The sequence below is a fragment of the Cajanus cajan genome, chromosome 9 (genome assembly GCF_000230855.2).
Source record: "Cajanus cajan strain Asha chromosome 9, NIPB_CcT2T_4, whole genome shotgun sequence".
Taxonomy (NCBI): Eukaryota; Viridiplantae; Streptophyta; class Magnoliopsida; order Fabales; family Fabaceae; genus Cajanus; species Cajanus cajan.
In genome coordinates this window covers 35,245,789-35,265,429 of record NC_138525.1, presented here as the reverse complement: position 1 = coordinate 35,265,429, position 19,641 = coordinate 35,245,789, and positions in this window count along the sequence as shown.

Here is a 19,641-nt window from a genome sequence, read left to right as displayed (position 1 = left end):
ACACCGCACTCAACTGGTATATGCAGCTGGATGGAAATCAGGTGTGTACATGGAGGCAGTTGGCCGACGCCTTTCTCAAGCGCTATAAGTATAACATCGACCTAACACCCGATAGGTCCGATCTCCAAGCCTTGAGTAAGAAAAATGATGAATCCTTCAAGGCGTACGCCCAACGATGGAGGGAGTTGGCGGCACAGATAGAGCCCCCGCTGTCGGATAAGGAGACGGTGTCCTTATTCATAAATTCGTTGACCGGTCCCTATTATGACAAAATGATAGGGAACACGACAACGCTCTTCTCGGACATCATCACCATTGGAGAAAGAGTGGAACAAGGACTGAAAAGTGGGAAGCTAGTTGGGCCTTCCCAATCATTTGAAGCCAAGAAGACCTTTGGGAAGAAGAAAGAAGGAGGAGTCAACGCCGTAACTATCTCTTCATCTTCCTCCGCTTCAAAGTCAGGAAAGTCGCAGTACAACCTTGTGAAGAAGTTTGATAAACTTCCGACCACATATAGCGACCTCCTGCCGAAGCTAATACAAGCTCATCTTCTGGCTTACATTCCACCGAGGAAAATTGATCCACCTTACCCCGATTGGTACAATCCGCAAGACAAATGTCTATACCATTCGGGGGCACCGGGGCATTCAACGGAGAACTGTAGAACTCTCAAATATAAGGTCCAAGACCTTATCGATGCTGGGTGGATCACTTTTGATTCGACAGCGCCCGACGTGAGCAAGAACCCTCTGCCGAAGCAGGAGTAGAGAGAAGAGCAAGCCACTATAGGGCCCCTCCACATTTTTCTTTTTGGGACTCATGATCAGTACTCGAGATCATGAGATCCTTTTCATGTAAATAAGGGTTTTTTTTTGTACAGTTTTTTATACATATCAATAAAGAGGCATTTTTCACACATCATTCTCTCATTTGTTCTTTTCCCTCTTTCTCTCATTAACATTAATAATTCTAAACCTAAACAGAATCAATAAAATAATTATGTCTGTAATTGTTCGCTCTGACCGGGATCCGGAAGTTGAGGATGAATGGGTTGAGCTGGACAGTGATGAGGAGGCCATCTCTCCGGATCTGCAAAGACTGCTAGATCAAGAAGCTCGTCTACTCCAACCGTGTCAAAAGAAATTGGAGACTGTGAATTTGGGGGCAGGGCCAAGAGATAAAAAAGGTCAACATTGGGACCCATATCAGTGATGAAATAAGGACACATGTTTCCGCTATGATTATAATAAAATCATTCTTTATTCTTTCTCATTGCTTCTTTTCTTGCTTATAATAAAATTCTAAACCACATTATTTTTAACCCTGTTTGAATAAACATGAATGAGGTTAAAATCATCTTAATAATAATAAACCCGCATCATTTTTATGTGGAAGTGTGTGTGACAACTTGGAGCACCTTCCCTTGGCCTCGACAAGTGCCATCATGGATAAAAAGAAATCCTTTAAAATAAAAGAAGCTCGGCAGGAAACCCAAAAAAGGGGCTGCGCAAAAATAAGAGCAAAAGACCCGCTAGGAATCCCACAAAAGGGTGACCTAGGCAAAAGTTAGGGTTGCAAAAATGAAAAAAAAACAAAATCCATGATGGTACCACGAGCCGAATTCAAGAAAGGTTCAAGGGAAGCTATCTAAGTTGTCAAATCACAACGTCAATAAACAAAGATTTTCTTAACTTCATAAGTGTTTAATCAAACAAGCCTAAACACATAAGCCTACCTTGGCCAACCATTCTTACAAAAACCATTTTTGAAAAATAAATCCCCTCTAAAACACAAACTTCAGAACAAAAATATTTTTCCTTCCTTTTCTCTCTTGTCCCAAACGATTTTAGAATAATCTGGTGGAAGCATGGAGAAATAAATCATCACTGAAAATGGATCTAATCTGAATAATAAAATGGTGGAAGAACTGTGCCAAGAATTCAAGATCCAACATCACAACTCTTCCCCATATCGGCCGAAGATAAATGGGGCAGTCGAGACAACCAATAAGAACATCAAGAAAATAGTGCAAAAGATGGTTGTCTCATTTAAAGACTGGCACGAGATGTTACCCTTCGCTCTTCATGGTTATAGGACTTCAGTACGCAGTTCTACCCGTCGAGGTCGAAATACGTTCTCTAAGGGTAATCATGGAAGCAAAACTTTCCGAGGCAGAATGGGTTCAAAGCCGATACGACCAGTTGAACCTTATCGAAGAGAAACGGCTGAACGCCATATGCCATGGTCAAGCCTATCAGAGGAAGATCAAAAAGGCTTTTGACAAGAAAGTCCATCCTCGAGTCTACCATGAGGGAGAGTTGGTAATGAAGAAGTTGCTACCCGCCCAAAAGGACAAAATCGGAAAGTGGGCCCCAAATTACGAAGGACCATACGTGGTAAAACGAGCCTTCTCAGGAGGAGCATTGATCCTCACAGACATGGATGGAGAAGAACTTCGATACCCAGTCAACGCTGACGTGGTAAAGAAGTGCTACGCTTGAAGACGTTGCTTGCATAGGCCCGCTAGGATGAAAACTCGAAAAGGGCGTCCTAGGAAAAAGTTAGGGCAAAATAAAAAGCCCGCCAGTACAAGGGTGCTAGGCAAAACAAAGGCGAATTTATCCCCGCTAGGATACGTCCTAGGCAAAAATTAGGGGCAAAAGAATAAGACACAAAAACAAAGCAAGCAACGATCACTTGAACCGAAAACCGAAAGGCGGTTCAAGTGATTATCTTCTAGAAGCAAGCGTCTTGCAGAGTCTACACTCCTGGCTCAGGCATCTCACTCGAAGCAATTAGGGGAACGTAAGAGCAACAATTACAGATATAATTGTTAAGCCTGATGTATATAGCCTACCCTGGCCAGCCATTCTTCAGAAATTCCTTTTGTATATCTTTCTGTAAAAACATTTGTGAATATCAATAAAATATCTATTCATTTCTCTTCTCTCTTGACCATGTGATTATGCCTCTAAATTGGTGTTTCTTAAAAATTGTATGAAATTCCTTTAATAATCGGTCAATAAAGAAAGTTGGAGGGGTTCCTATAAAATCCGTAATCTCCTGCGAAAAAGGCTCACAAAAATCTTCCCTCACGTCGACGACAGAAATTCCTCCAAGAAAAGGAGGATAGGGAGAGCCATTCATTTTTCTAAAAACATTAACAAAATAATTAAACTTGCATTTTATGCATCACACACACATTAGTTGCACATTCAAAGACCTTATCATGAGGCAATCGCATAAAATAGAAAAATAGAAAAATTGCTTGTGTATGACAGCAGTCAACAGAAAAAGCCAAAAAACGACAAAAAAGGAAAAAATACAGAAAAAGTCAAAATTCGACAAAAAAAGGCAAAAGATTTAGAAAATCAACCGCATCGTACAGAATAACTGAGCCTGGAGAGGCTTGCCGAAATAATACTCGTACAGAATAACTGAGCCTGGAGAGGCTTGCCAAAATAATACTTGTACAGAATAACTGAGCCTGGAGAGGCTTGCCGAAATAATACTCGTACAGAATAATTGAGCCTGGAGAGGCTTGCCGAAATAATACTCCCCCAATTGTACAGAATAACTGAGCCTGGAGATGCTTGCCGAAATAATACTCCCCAAGAGACATCTCAACTTGCACTCTTGGGCTGAACAGAAAATCCAAAAATCAAAGAATAATTGAGCCTGGAGAGGCTTGTCGAAATAATACTCCCCAGAGACTTCCCAGCTCACTCTCGTGGATCAAAATCTCCAGTAAGAGCTATCAAAGGAAGATCAGTAAAATTCCCCAATGGAAGCAATGAACCCCCAAATGAAATATCCGAGTCAAAAGACTCAGACTTCCTCAGTGGAAGGTAGCTTTCCAACTCAAGTGATGAGTGAAGCTAAGCCTGCAGAGGCTTCCTAAATAATACTCTGGGATACATAAAATCCTCAATCCACATTTGCCTACTCAGAGGCACTCCTTCAAAAAGAGGAAAAATCAAAAAGATTAATAACCATTCCCCAAGCGGAATCCGACACTCAGAACATCAAGATCATTCGCCTACTCAGAGGCACTCTTTCAAAAAAGAGAAAAAATCGAAAAGATCAATAATCATTCCCCAAGCGGAATTCGGCATCAAGCCAATCATTGAACGTCAAGATGATCCGCCTAACAGAAGAGGCTAATCAAAATTAACGACAGAATCCCCCAGCGGATAACAGCCTACACAGAGGCAACAAAACTGAAAAATCAAAAGAGTCACCCGAATAAGGATAACCGGGATCTCCACCAACGTCGAAAGGACGTCAGCCAACCATAAGGCACCGCTCACATCAGAAAGAGCATCTTTGTGTCTGCACCCCCAAGGAATCAGAAATTCCCCAGTGGGCACCAATTACGCAATGGAAAGTTGGGACACAAGAACCTATGAGTAACTGCACATCCCCTAGACGGATCCCTGCGTTATCCAGCCCTCAGCGGCACCAAAATCAAAAACAAACCGTCGAAGCAGCATCGTGGACTGTGGAGACAAAATCATCACAAAACCCTGGAGCGGGCAAACTCACACTGCCACCGTCGTCACAAACACGGAGGTATGCAGCTTCTGGCTCGGGCGTCGAGCGAAGCTAACCCTGGAGAGGGCAAACTCACACTGCCACCGTCGTCACAAACACGGAGGTATGCAGCTTCTGGCTCGGGCGTCGAGCGAAGCTAACCCTGGAGAGGGCAAACTCACACTGCCACCGTCGTCACAAACACGGAGGTGTGCAGCTTCTGGCTCGGGCGTCGAGCGAAGCTAACCCTAGAGAGGGAAAACTCACACTGCCACCGTCGTCACAAACACGGAGGTATGCAGCTTCTGGCTCGGGCGTCGAGCGAAGCTAAGCCTGGAGAGGCGGTACTCACGCTACCCCCGTCGTCACAAACACGGAGGTATGCAGCTTCTGGCTCGGGCGTCGAGCGAAGCTAACCCTGGAGAGGGCAAACTCACACTGCCACCGTCGTCACAAACACGGAGGTATGCAGCTTCTGGCTCGGGCGTCGAGCGAAGCTAACCCTGGAGAGGGCAAACTCACACTGCCACCGTCGTCACAAACACGGAGGTGTGCAGCTTCTGGCTCGGGCGTCGAGCGAAGCTAACCCTGGAGAGGGCAAACTCACACTGCCACCGTCGTCACAAACACGGAGGTATGCAGCTTCTGGCTCGGGCGTCGAGCGAAGCTAAGCCTGGAGAGGCGGTACTCACGCTACCCCCGTCGTCACAAACACGGAGGTATGCAGCTTCTGGCTCGGGCGTCGAGCGAAGCTAAGCCTGGAGAGGCGGTACTCACGCTACCCCGTCGTCACAAACACGGAGGTATGGAGCTTCTGGCTCGGGCGGCGAGCGAAGCTAAGCCTGGAGAGGCGGTACTCAGCTACCGAGGTTGTCAGAAGCACCGAGGTATGCACGAGCCTGGAGAGGCGACGACTAATACTCAACCTGGAGACGCTACTCAACAATTTTCCATCAGAAGACACTACAAGTCAGAAGGATGGCCTACTCCCCGGACAATTGGGTCAACTCCTTTACTTCGCAACCGGTACACTAAAAAGCCGTTTGACTAAGTAAAGGGGGGGCAGCTATAGACCCCTAAAATTGTCCGGGTCGGAAATAAGAGTCGAAGACTCTCAAAGACCGAAGGAAAGTCAGCCGGAAGGACTCCTGGAAGACCCTGGAAGACCCTAGGATGATTATTCGTAGGTTTAGAAGTCTTAGAGTAGCTTAAAATAAAGATGTGGGAGGATTGAAGCTCAATACGGCCTCCTAGAAGTTCAGTACGGCCGTACTCAAACCAATACGGCCGTACTGAAGTTTTTTGAAACTTCAGTACGGCCGTACTGAATTCAATACGGCCGTACTGTAGTTCAAATCTTCAGTACGGGCCGTATTGATGTCAGAGGCCGTACTGCGCCTCACTCCTATATATAGGACGTCATTTGGACGTCATTCCACACTTTTCCACACTTCTTGGACTCTCTTCTTGAGTATTCTGGGGTTTTTGAGCAGTGTTCTGCCCTAGGAATCTCTCCGAGAGCCGATCCGACGAAGTTCTTGAGTTCTGAGCATTTAGCTTGAGAATTCGAACTAGTCGAAGGGAAATCTTTTTTATTTCCATAGTAAAAATTAATTTTTAGGGAAGGAGCGAGCAAGCGTGTAGTGGGAAGGAGTGCCAAAAAGCCTCCTATTATTTGAATATATAAAAGCACGCTTCAAAGGTTTCTTCTTCAAAATCCTTCCTTTTACTGCTTTCTGATTGTTGCATCGCATGTTTAAATTATTCATCATGTAGATATCTCGTTTATAATCGTTTATAATAAATAAGGGTAATTTAGTAATTTTACACTATTATTAATAAAATAATCTGTCATAGGGAACCCGAAAGGGGCGTTGTGGGGTGCTAACACCTTCCTCGCACGTAACCGACTCCCTTACCCGACTCTGGTTGTAATGGCCAAAGTTGATTTTTGAAATCAATTGCCTTATCCCTTTTTCCAATGTTTTGAGTAAAACATTGGTGGCGACTCCAAGAACACTTCCTTTTGCGAAAACCACTAATCCATGGAGGGTCCCGCTTGGGATTAACATGGATTGGTGAATCATTTAATAAAATTGTTAGTTCGATGAGGTCTCAGTTTGAGAATAAGTCGTTCTAACAATCCATCATTTTTCAAACCTTAAAAAGAGTCCGACCATCGTCGCGAATGCCAAGGTCCGTTTCGGCGGGTGGCGACAGAGAGGAAAGACCATGTGTGAAAATATAATAAAAGTGAGTAGCATGTGCATCATTACCAATAAGACATCATGCATCCTCATAACCATTCATTTTAGGCTCACCAATACCCCTTGACATGAGTGAAAGAGACCCATGACTATTGAGATTCTCCGTTAGGGAGAGATCATAAGTCAAGGAGGGTGGTAAACCTCCGTCTTAAAAAGGTAGCACCTTAAAGATGGAAGGTTACCAAGCTCATGTCAAGAGTGTATTCATTCCATAAATAAACTAATTAGATTAAGCATTCATTTTAGAAAGTGGCTAGTCATCTCTCTGTCCTCACGCGCGCGCAGAAACTCAAGAAGATGGACGCGTTGGAGGAACAAAATAGGAAGCTTACAGCCGAGCTCTCACAGCTCAAGGAGCAAATGGCGCAAATGATGGAACTCATGCGTCACCAAAACATACACGGGGCTCAACACAGTGACCATGAATCCCATCATGAGGAGGAGCAAGAGCAAGAGCCTCCGCAAGCTGTACCCCCTGGGGCGGGGATTACAATTAGAGAGCCCGAGATTTCAAAGGAACAATTCCACGCTCTCGAGGACCGGTTGAGGGCTATGGAGGGGCATGATTTTGATATCAAATATGCCGTCGACATGTGCTTAGTGAGGGACATCCAATTCCCTCCCAAATTTAAAGTGCCCGATCTCCCAAAGTATGTGGGATCGACTTGCCCCAAAAGTCATCTCACCATGTATTGCCGAAAGATGGCTGAATATGCCACTAATGAAAAGCTCTTAATCCATTTCTTCCAAGAGAGCTTGGCTGACACCGCACTCAACTGGTATATGCAGCTGGATGGGAATCAGGTGCTTACATGGAAGCAGTTGGCCGACGCATTTCTCAAGCACTACAAGTATAACATCGACCTAACACCCGATAGGTCCGATCTTCAAGCCTTGAGTAAGAAAAGTGATGAATCCTTTAAGGCGTACGCCCAACGATGGAGGGAGTTGGCGGCACAAATAGAGCCCCCGCTGTCGGATAAGGAGACGGTGTCCCTATTTATAAACTCGTTGACCGGTCCCTATTATGACAAGATGATAGGGAACACGACAACGCTCTTCTCGGACATCATCACCATTGGAGAAAGAGTGGAACAAGGGCTGAAAAGTGGGAAGCTAGCTAAGCCTTCCCAATCATTTGAAGCTAAGAAGACCTTTGGGAAGAAGAAGGAGGGAGGAGTCAATGCCATAACTATTTCTTCATCTTCCTCCGCTTCGAAGTCGGGAAAGTCGCAGTACAACCCTGTGAAGAAGTTTGATAAACTTCCGACCACATATAGCGACCTCCTACCGAAGCTAGTGCAAGCTCATCTTCTAGCTTACATTCCACCAAGGAAAATTGATCCACCTTACCCCGATTGGTACAATCCGCAAGACAAATGTCTATACCATTCGGGGGCACCGGGGCATTCAACGGAGAACTGTAGAGCTCTCAAATATAAGGTCCAAGACCTTATTGATGCCGGGTGGATCACTTTTGATTCGACAGCGCCCGACGTGAGCAAGAATCCTCTGCCGAAGTAGGAGTAGAGAGAAGAGCAAGCCACGATAGGGCCCCTCCACATTTTTCTTTTCTTTCTGGGACTCATGATCAGTACCCGAGATCATGAGATCTTTTTCATGTAAATAAGGGTTTTTTTTGTACAGTTTTTCATACATATCAATAAAGAGGCATTTTTCACACATCATTCTCTCATTTATTCTTTTCTCTCTTTCTCTCATTAACATTAATAATTCTAAACCAAAAACAGAACCGATAAAACAATTATGTCTGTGATTGTTCGCTCCGACCGAGATCCGAAAGTTGAGGATGAATGGGTTGAGTTGGACAGTGATGAGGAGACCATCTCTCCGGATCTGCAAAGACTGCTAGATCAAGAAGCTCGTCTACTCCAACCGTACCAAGAGAAATTGGAGACCGTGAATTTGGGGCAGGGCCAAGAGATAAAAGAGGTCAACATTGGGACCCATATCAATGATGAAATAAGGGCGCAATTGATCCAATTGTTAAGGGAATATAAGGACATATTTGCATGGTCGTATCATGATATGCCCGGTTTGGACTCTAACATCGTCGAGCACAAGTTACCGTTGAAAGAAGGGTTTCGACCCGTCAAACAAAAGCTCCGACGAATCAAGCCCGAGTGGTCTTTAAAGATCAAGGAGGAGGTAGAAAAGCAATTAGATGCGGGATTCTTGGTTGTATCTCAGTATCCCGAATGGCTGGCTAACATCGTGCCAGTCATTAAAAAGAATGGAAAGGTTAGAGTTTGTGTTGACTACAGGGATCTGAATCGTGCCAGTCCAAAGGACGATTTTCCCTTACCTCACATCGATACACTGGTGGATCATACAGCCACGAACACACTCTATTCCTTTATGGATGGGTACTCTGGGTACAACCAAATCAAGATGAATGAGGAGGACCGCGAGAAAACTTCCTTCATTACACCCTGGGGCACTTTCTGCTACAGGGTGATGCCTTTTGGACTCAAAAATGCGGGTGCCACCTACCAACGAGCGATGGTGATGTTATTCCACGACATGATCCACAAAGAAATCGAAGTATACATGGATGACATGATCACAAAGTCGAAGGACGAAATGGACCATATCCAATATTTGAGAAAATTATTCAACCGGCTTCGCAAGTATCAGCTTAAGCTAAATCCGACTAAGTGTACTTTCGGAGTTCGGTCGGGTAAGCTTCTCGGGTCCATCGTCAGTAAAAAAGGCATAGAGGTGGACCCCGATAAAGTGAAGGCAATAATGGAAATGCCTCCTCCTAAAACCGAGAAAGAGATAAGAGGATTCCTCGGCAGGGTGAACTATGTCGCAAGGTTCATCGCACAGTTGACTGACACGTGCAAACCAATATTCAGGCTGTTGCGCAAGAATCATTTCGAAATCTTGGGATGAGGATTGTCAACAAGCTTTTGATAAGATCAAACAGTGCTTGGCCAATCCACCAGTATTGGTGCCACCTGTCGAGGGAAGACCATTAATCCTCTACTTAACCGTGCTTGATGAGTCCATGGGAGGTGTGCTAGGACAACAAGACGAAACGGGAAAGAAAGAACGAGTCATCTACTACCTGAGCAAGAAATTTCTCGACTATGAGACCCGCTACACGCCGTTAGAAAAGACGTGTTGTGCGTTAGCATGGGCAACACAACGGCTCAGGCAGTATATGATTAGGCATACTATTTGGTTGGTTTCCAAAATGGATCCAATTAAGTACGTGTTCGAAAAACCAATAATCATTGGGAAGATTGCCCGATGGCAAGTACAGTTATCAGAATTTGACATCATACATGTCACACAAAAGGCCATCAAGGGCAGTACCCTAGCTGATTACCTAGCACACGGGCCGACCAACGACTACCAATCCCTTCAGGATAATTTCCCCGATGAGGATATAATGAATCTACAACATGAAGAGCCTAAAGATGATGCGTGGACCATGTATTTTGATAGAGCCTCCAACATGCTTGGACGAGGGATTGGCACAGTGATAATCTCTCCACAAGGAAAATACATTCCCGTAACGGCAAGACTCAACTTCGATTGTACAAACAACATGGCTGAATACGAGGCTTGCGCGTTGGGAATCCAAGCAGCCATCAACAATGGTATCCTAAAACTCAAAGTGTTTGGTGATTCGGCCCTAGTCATCTATCAACTACGAGGTGATTGGGAAGTCCGAAATCCTAAACTGATACCATATGTTGAGCACATCAAAGATTTGACACATCTCTTCCAAAGTGTCGTCTTTGAATACATTCCAAGGGAGGAGAATCAGTTTGCCGACGCTCTTGCTACGCTCTCGTCGATGTTCGCCTTGGATAGTGAGCATGAAATGCCCATCATCAATATCCAGCGGCACGATAAGCAAGCGTTCTGCCTTCTGATAGATAAAGCTGTCGATGATCGTCCATGGTTCCATGACATCAAGCAATATTTAACAAAAGAGGAATATCGTGATGCGGCCAACGATAATGACAAGAAGCATATCCGAAGAAGGGCCATGGGATTTCTGCTAGTCGGTGAAACCCTCTACAAGAAAAATTATGACTCGGTCTTGTTGAGATGTATAGACCGAGTCGAAGCTCAAAATATGATCAAAGAAGTACATGAGGGGGTTTTCGGTACCCATATCCCCGGGCCTGCAATGGCTAAAAAGATCCTCAGGGCGGGATACTATTGGTCGACCATGGAAAGGGATTGTTACCAGTATGTGCGAAAATGCCATAAGTGTCAAGCATACGCCGACAACATTCATGTCCCACCGACTCCACTCAACGTATTGGCTTCACCTTGGCCATTCGCAATGTGGGGCATGGATGTTATTGGACCCATCGAGCCGAAAGCATCCAATGGACATAGATTCATCCTTGTGGCCATTGACTACTTCACCAAATGGGTAGAAGCGGCATCGTATGCTCATGTGACCCGAAAGGTGGTAACATCCTTCATCAAAAAGAACATTATATGCAGATACGGTATTCCCGATAAAATCATCACTGATAATGGATCTAATTTGAATAACAAAATGGTGGAAGAACTGTGCCAAGAATTCAAGATCCAACACCACAACTCTTCCCCATATCGGCCAAAGATGAATGGGGCAGTCGAGGCAGCCAATAAAAACATCAAGAAAATAGTGCAAAAGATGGTTGTCTCATTTAAAGACTGGCATGACATGTTACCCTTCGCTCTTCATGGTTATAGGACTTCAGTACGCACATCTACAAGAGCTACTCCATTCTCCCTCGTCTATGGGATGGAGGCAGTTCTACCTGCCGAAGTCGAGATACCTTCTCTAAGGGTAATCATGGAAGCAAAACTTTTCGAGGCAGAATGGGTTCAAAGCCGATACGACCAGTTGAATCTTATCGAAGAGAAACGGCTGAACGCCATATGCCATGGTCAAGCCTATCAGAGGAAGATCAAAAAGGCTTTTGACAAGAAAGTCCACCCTCGAGTCTACCATGAGGGAGAGCTGGTAATGAAGAAGTTGCTACTAGCTCAAAAGGACAAAATCGGAAAGTGGGCCCCGAATTACGAAGGACCATACGTGGTGAAGCGAGCCTTCTCAGGAGGAGCATTGATCCTCACGGACATGGATGGAGAAGAACTTCGATACCCAGTCAACGCTGACGTGGTAAAGAAGTACTATGCTTGAAGACGTTGCTTGCATAGGCCCGCTAGGATGAAAACCCGAAAAGGGCGTCCTAGGCAAAAGTTAGGGCAAAATAAAAAGCCCGCCAGTACAAGGGTATTAGGAAAAATAAAGGCGAATTTATCCCCCGCTAGGATACGTCCTAGGCAAAAATTAGGGGCAAAAGAATAAGACACAAAAACAAAGCAAGCAACGATCACTTGAATCGAAAATCGAAAGGCGGTTCAAGTGATTATCTTCTAGAAGCAAGCGTCTTATAGTGTCTACACTCCTGGCTCAGGCATCTCACCCGAAGCAATTAGGGGAACGTAAGAGCAACAATTACAGATATAATTGTTAAGCCTAATGTATATAGCCTACCCTGGCCAGCCATTCTTCAGAAATTCCTTTTGTATATCTTTCTGTAAAAACATTTGTGAATATCAATAAAATATCTATTCATTTCTCTTCTCTTGACCATGTGATTATGCCTCTAAATTGGTGTTTCTTAAAAATTGTACGAAATTCCTTTAATAATCGGTCAATAAAGAAAGTTGGAGGGGTTCCTATAAAATCCGTAATCTCCTGCGTAAGAGGCTCACAGAAATCCTCCCTCACATCGACGATAGAAATTCCTCCAAGAAGAGGAGGATAAGGAGAGCCATTCATTTTTTTAAAAACATTAACAAAATGATTAAACTTGCATTTTGTGCATCACACACATTAGTTGCACATTCAAAGACCTTATCATGAGGCAGTCGCATAAAATAGAAAAATAGGAAAAATTTCTTGTGTATGACAGCAGCCAACAGAAAAAGCCGAAAAATCGACAAAAAAGGCAAAAAAATTCAGAAAATCCAACAATCGTATAGAATAACTGAGCCTGGAGAGGCTTGCCGAAATAATACTCCCCAGAGACATCTCAGCTTGCACTCTTGGGCCGAATTCCCAGTGAAAGCTATCCGAGTCAAAGGACTTAGACTTCCTCAGTGGAAGATAGCTTTCCAACTCGAGCGACAAGTGAAGCTAAGCCTGAAGAGGCTTTCTAAATAATACTCTGGGATACATAAGATCCTCAATCCCCATTCGCCTACTCAGAGGCACTCCTTCAAAAAGAGAAAATCCGAAAAGATCAATAACCATTCCCCAAGCGGAATTCGGTATTCAGCCAAACACCGAACGTCAAGATAATCCGCCTAACAGAAGAGGCCAATCAAGATCAATACGACAGAATCCCCTAGCGGATAACAGCCTACGCAGAGGCAACAAAACCAGAAAATCAAAAGAGTCACCCGAATAAGGATAACCGGGATACTCCACCAACGTCGAAAGGACGTCAGCCAATCATAAGGCGTCGCTCACCTCAGAAAGAGCATCTTTGTGTCTGCATCCCCAAGGAACCAGAATTTCCCCAGTGGGCACCAACTACGCAATGGAAAGTTGGGACACAAGAACCTATGAGTAACTGCACATCCCCTAGACGGATCCCTGCGTTATCCAGCCCTCAGCGGCACCAAAATCAAAAACAACCGTCGAAGCAGCATCGTGGACTGTGGAGACAAAATCATCACAAATCCCTGGAGAGGGCAAACTCACGCTACCAAAGTGACCAGAAGCACGGAGGTATGCAACCCTGGGGAGGGCAAACCGCAGACCCTGGAGAGGCAAACTCACGCTACCGAGGTCGTCAGAAACACCGAGGTATGCACGAGCCTGGAGAGGCGATGACTAATACTCAGCTACCGACGTCGTCAGAAACACGGAGGTATGCAGCTGCCAACGTCGTCAGAAACACGGAGGCATGCAGACCCTGGAGAGGGAAAACTCACGCTACCGAGGTCGTCAGAAACACCGAGGTATGCACGAGCCTGGAGAGGCGACGACTAATACTCATGCTACCAATGTCGTCAGAAACACAGAGGTATGCAGACCCTGGAGAGGGCAAACTCACGCTACCGAGGTCGTCAGAAACACCGAGGTATGCACGAGCCTGGAGAGGCGACGACCAATACTCAGCTACCGACGTCGTTAGAAACACGGAGGTATGCAGCTGCCAACGTCGTCAGAAACACGGAGGCATGCAGACCCTGGAGAGGGCAAACTCACGCTACCGAGGTCGTCAGAAACACCGAGGTATGCACGAGCCTGGAGAGGCGACGACTAATACTCAGCTACCGACGTCGTCAGAAACACGGAGGTATGCAGCTGCCAACGTCGTCAGAAACACGGAGGCATGCAGACCCTGGAGAGGGCAAACTCACGCTACCGAGGTCGTCAGAAACACCGAGGTATGCACGAGCCTGGAGAGGCGACAACTAATACTCACCCTGGAGAGGACAAACTCAACCTGGAGAGGCTACTCAACAATTTTCTCACCTGAAGACACTACAAGTCGGAAGGATGGCTTACTCCCTGGACAATTGGGTCAACTCCTTTACTTGTCAACCGGTACACCAAAAAAAGCCGTTCGACTAAGTAAAGGGGGGGCAGCTGTAGACCCCTAAAATTGTCCAGGTCGGAAATAAGACTCAAAGACTCTCGAAGACCGAAGGAAAGTCAGCCGGAAGGACTCCTGGAAGACCCTAGGATGATTCTTTGTAGGTCTATAAGTCTTAGAGTAGCTTAGAATAAGGGTATGTGAGGATTGGAGCTCAATACACCCTCCTAGAGGTTCAGTACGGCCGTACTGAGCCATTTGAACTACAATACGGCTGAAGTGAAATCAATACGGCCGTACTGAAGTTTTTGAACTTCAGTACGGCCGTACCAAATTCAATACGGCCGTACTGTAGTTCAAAAACTCAGTACGGGCCGTATTGACCCCCTAGGCCGTACTGCGCCTCAATCCTATAAATAGGACGTCATTGGCTCGTCCTTCCACACTTTTGGAGCATTCCTCCACCCTCTGGCTGAGTATTCTTGGGTTTTTGAGCTATTCTCTGCCCTAGAAATCTCTCCGGGAGCCGATCCGACTAAGTTCTTGAGTTCACGAGCCATTAGCTTGAGACTCGAACAAGTGGAAGGGAAATCTCTTTGATTTCCATAGTAAACATTATTTTTAGGGAAAGGAGCGAGCGAACGTGTAGTGGGAAGGAGCGCGAAAAAGCCTCCTAGATTCCTTTTTGAATATATAAAAGCACGCTTCGAAGGTTTCTTTCCAAATCCTTTCTTTTACCGCTTTTTTGATTGTTGCATTGCACATTTAAAGCTTTCATCATGTAGATAGTTTACTTATAATCATTCCAATAAATAGGGGTAGTTTAGTAATTTTACGCTATTATTTATGAAATAATCCGTCATAGGGAACCCGAAAGGGGCGTTGTGGGGTGCTAACACCTTCCCCGCACGTAATCGACTCCCTTACCCAACTCTGGTTGTAATGGCCAAAGTTGATTTGCGAAAATCAATTGCCTTATGTCTTTTTCCAATGTTTTGAGTAAAACATTGGTGGCGACTCCAAGAACCCCTTTTTGCGAAAACCACTAATCCATGGAGGGTCCCGTTTGGGATTAACATGGATTTGTGAGAATCATTTAACAAAATTGTTAGTTCGATGAGGTCTCAGTTTGAGAATAAGTCGTTCTAACAATCCATCATTTTTCAAAACTAAAAAGAGTCCGACCATCGTCGCGAATGCCAATGTCCGTTTCGGCGGGTGGCGACAGTCATTAATAGAAGAATAACTCCAACACCCAAGCAGAATATGCCTGGAGAGGCTACAAAGAATACTTGCCACAAAAGGATGCTCTAGTGCCCACCAACATAAGGCCACCACCATCAGCAACTGGCTTGGAGAGATCGACACAACAATACTCACAAAATTAGCAATTATCCTGGAGAGGGTGAGCATAATAATACTCACCATCTGAGCATCCGGCCTGGGGAGGCCGATACAACAATACCCAACACAAGATCAGTAAGGGTTGCTAGATCCCCAAAACTAGTACAAGATGGGTAAGGGATGCTAGATCCCCAAAACTAGTATAAGATCGGTAAGGGTTGCTAGATCCCCAAAGCTAGTACAAGATCGGAAAAAGTTACTAGATCCCCAAAACTAGTACAAGATCGATAAGGGTTTCTAGATCCCCAAAACTAGTACAAGATCGGTAAGGGTTGCTAGATCCCCAAAACTATCACAAAAATCGGTAAGGGTTGCTAGACCCCAAACTAGCATTTGGGCTGGCTGAAGCCCCAAATATCAGTCCACCCTAGAGAGGTTGAGCTTAGAACATACTCCCTTTTTAGCAAGTTACAAATAAACACCACACTATCAGGAGACAAGTAGAAGCAATATGGAATATCTACATCAAGCCGAAAGCCTAGATGGTACAGTTTACCATCCTTGTCACCCAACGGATGATGCAATCCAACACTCAACTACTCCAAGAGGAAAGGACACAGATAAACACCGTCTATCCAAAGGAAGCAATATAGAGACATCCACACTGTCGAAGTAAGAGAGAAGACCCGGACGAAATGTCTACTTCTTTAATTGCCTTGGGAAATACAAACACCTAGCTACTCCAAATGACAAGTAAAGAAGGGAAGCTGTAGACACCTAATTTTTTTCGAACCCATAAAATAATGAAGTGGACTTCTACTATGGAAACAAGGAGCTCCCACAACATGGAGATGACACCATATGACAACAAGGGAGTTTGAAGCCCAAACAAACCTGATTTAGTAGGCCTAGAACAAGTTGTTACAAAACTAGAAAGGGTCGTTCCCAAGGCGTGGAACGGGCCATTCCTAAACTGGGACGGGCCATTCCAAACTGCTAAAGGCCCAAAATCCCTAGTTGAGAACGGGCCAAGATGGGTCATTCTAGTGTAGTTTGTTATGAGATATGTTCAAATTTGGAACGGGTTGTTCTGTCATCAAATTGGGTTGTTCTAGGTTCAAAGTTAACTCATAACTAAATGGCCCAGAATGGGTCATTCCAAATCTGGAATGGGCTATTCCAGATCTGGAACGGGTTGTTCTGGTCAGGTCTGACATCTATAAATAGTAGACTCAGGCACTTCTCCTGGGGTCAGAAAAATTACTTCAAAACTTCATCTAGCTCGAAATTTCTCTATCTTCTTCTTCCTTTTTGTATTTCTAGAGATCTTGTGAGGAAGTGTAGTGTGAAAGGTAGCCAAAAAGTGCCTATTGACTCCTAAACTTTAAGATCTAATAAGAGCTCAATTACGAGGTATTTCGATCATATTCTTCCTTCCTTTATATATATCTCATTTTGATAAATATCATCCTAAATCAACTATCATCATGTAGACTCTTGAAGAATAATTGTGTAAATTTAAATTTCGTGAATGTAAATAATTGTTAATAAAAGAGGATTTGTGATGGAATCACACTAAGGCCAAGAAGACCAAGAGGTGATATTTTGAAAAAGGAAAGAGGAATGGGTTAGTTTTGAAAACCCTAAGAGGAGTGGGCCTACTTTTGGGCCTTAGCTCCTACGTTTTTATTAGCATAAAATTTATTCATATTTTGCCCTTATCTTTAAATTTCCCATTTTCACCTTTGTATTTTGGGTATCTTAGACATAGGATTTATTTTCTTTTATATTTCCCATTTTACCCTTGTATTATGGGGTATCTTAGTCATAGGATTTATTTTCTTTTGTATTTCCCATTTTACCCTTGTATTATTGGGGTGCTTTAGATCATAGGTTTTTAACTTCGGGCTAAGGTATTTAATTAGGGAGCTAGACGCATTTTTGGTGGTGTTTGGACCTATTTTTGGACTTAGAAAGGCTTAGGCCCAAGTGGAGGGCAAAGGTTGCATGGTCTTATCATGCACCTAGATGTAGCCTAACTAAACCCAAAGATTCCATCCTTGGCCACCAAGTTGCATCTAGGGTTAATTTGGGTTTCATTTGGTGTGCATTTGGCATTGTAAATTTCGGCCAATGCAACCCTAGATGCCTCTCACTCCTATAAATACCCTAGGCACCACACCTTGTGAATAATTTGGATATTGAATATAAAGAGAGCCTTTTGTGCCTTTATATCTTTCCTTAGTTACCCTTGGCTATTTTTGGCCAAACCCTACCATCTCCACCTTGAGAGAAAAAACCCTAGAAGTGGCCTTCATCATCAATAAAGTGAGCCAACCCTAGAGTGCACCTTTCAAGGCTTTCATCAAAAACCTTCTACCCTACCTTCCATTCCTCCATTCTATCATAATTCCCCCTAAAACCATGTGCCACCTTTGAAGAACTTGATCCTTGGAGTAGGCGTCCTTTTCCTTGTTCATCATCTCAAGTTCATGCAAGTTAGGATGCCATCAATCTGATGTCTAATTAATTAATTCTTGTCATGTTAACTTCATCACAAGGGTAACAATTTAGAGCGTTGTGGGGGTGCTTAATACCTTCCCTACATGTAACCAAACCCCGAACCTGATTCTGGTTGTCAAGGCCATTATTGGAATTGTTTTGAAAAATTTCTTTTTTTGAAAATTTTTTTTCCAATGTTTTGAATAAAACATTGGTGGCGACTCCATGAACACATTTTTTAAAAATCATTAATTAAGGATTAGTCTGATCTTCGGGCATTCCCTAATTAATGATATTTTTCAAACAAAGGTAGTCTAAACCATTGGTCGTGAGATAAAAAAATTTTGGGTTATGACACTTAGCAAGCTCTACTATTGGCTTGATGCTAGGCCGGGGTGTTGATGACTAAGAAGGGAATTGATGCCTATCGATGTGATGGGGGAATACTTCTGATGTCCCTAGCTTTGATTGTGCTGCCTTTTTATGGGCGGTTATTTGTTGAGGATTAAGTGGTTTTGATGTATGGGTATTCTTTCATTGAAGCCTCTCTAGGCTTGAGCTCTACTGATGGGATTCTTTTGGAGTTAGAGTATTATTTAAGTTGAGGAGGCTCTCTAGGCTTGATATGTATTGTTATTGGAATAGGCTACTCTTTAGTGGGATCTTTGCTTCTGTGGGTCTCTGGCTACCAGGTGATCAGTATAGTTTGAGGATCTTTGATTTGAGTAATTCTTCCCCTCGTTTGGATCTTGGGCGTCTGGTAACCCTCATGGCTATCAGTTCTACTCTTGGATCTTAGTTGGTTTCTCTTGGGGTGAAGGTGGTGGCTTTGTTTTGGATAAGGGAGGTATGACGATTCTGCCCTTTATTTGGATCTTTGATATCTAGTGGCTATTAAGTTGGGTTTTTTGTTGGTGAGTCTTTGAAACTTCATTTTCTTAGCTTCAATATTTTCAACATGTTTGAAGCTTGCCTTTTTCTAATCCTTATTTGTCATCACTACTGGTGAAGAGATCCCTTCTCTATGATGATGATGCTTGCTGGATCTTTGTTGATAAGAATTATTTTGAAAACCACTCTTAGCTTTGGTAAGGAAGCCATTCTTGGTCTTGGCATTCTCTTGAATTATCCTTGATTTAGTTGAAGAGAAAAACTCGGTTGAAGACAGAATAAAGCGTGGTGGCCTCCTTATGCTTATAGGCTCCCTTATTCTTCCTTGACCAGTTCCACTCCATCTTGTTGTTAATGTGTCTTTCTTTACTTGGTGGCTATACGGAATCACTTGTAGGGAGTGCCCTTGTTGAGCTAGGCTTCTAAAATGATTTTTGCTCTTAAGGCCTTACTTGGCTATTGAGCTTTTTGGCATTTGTGGGTGTTTTGGAAAATAATTTTTTTAT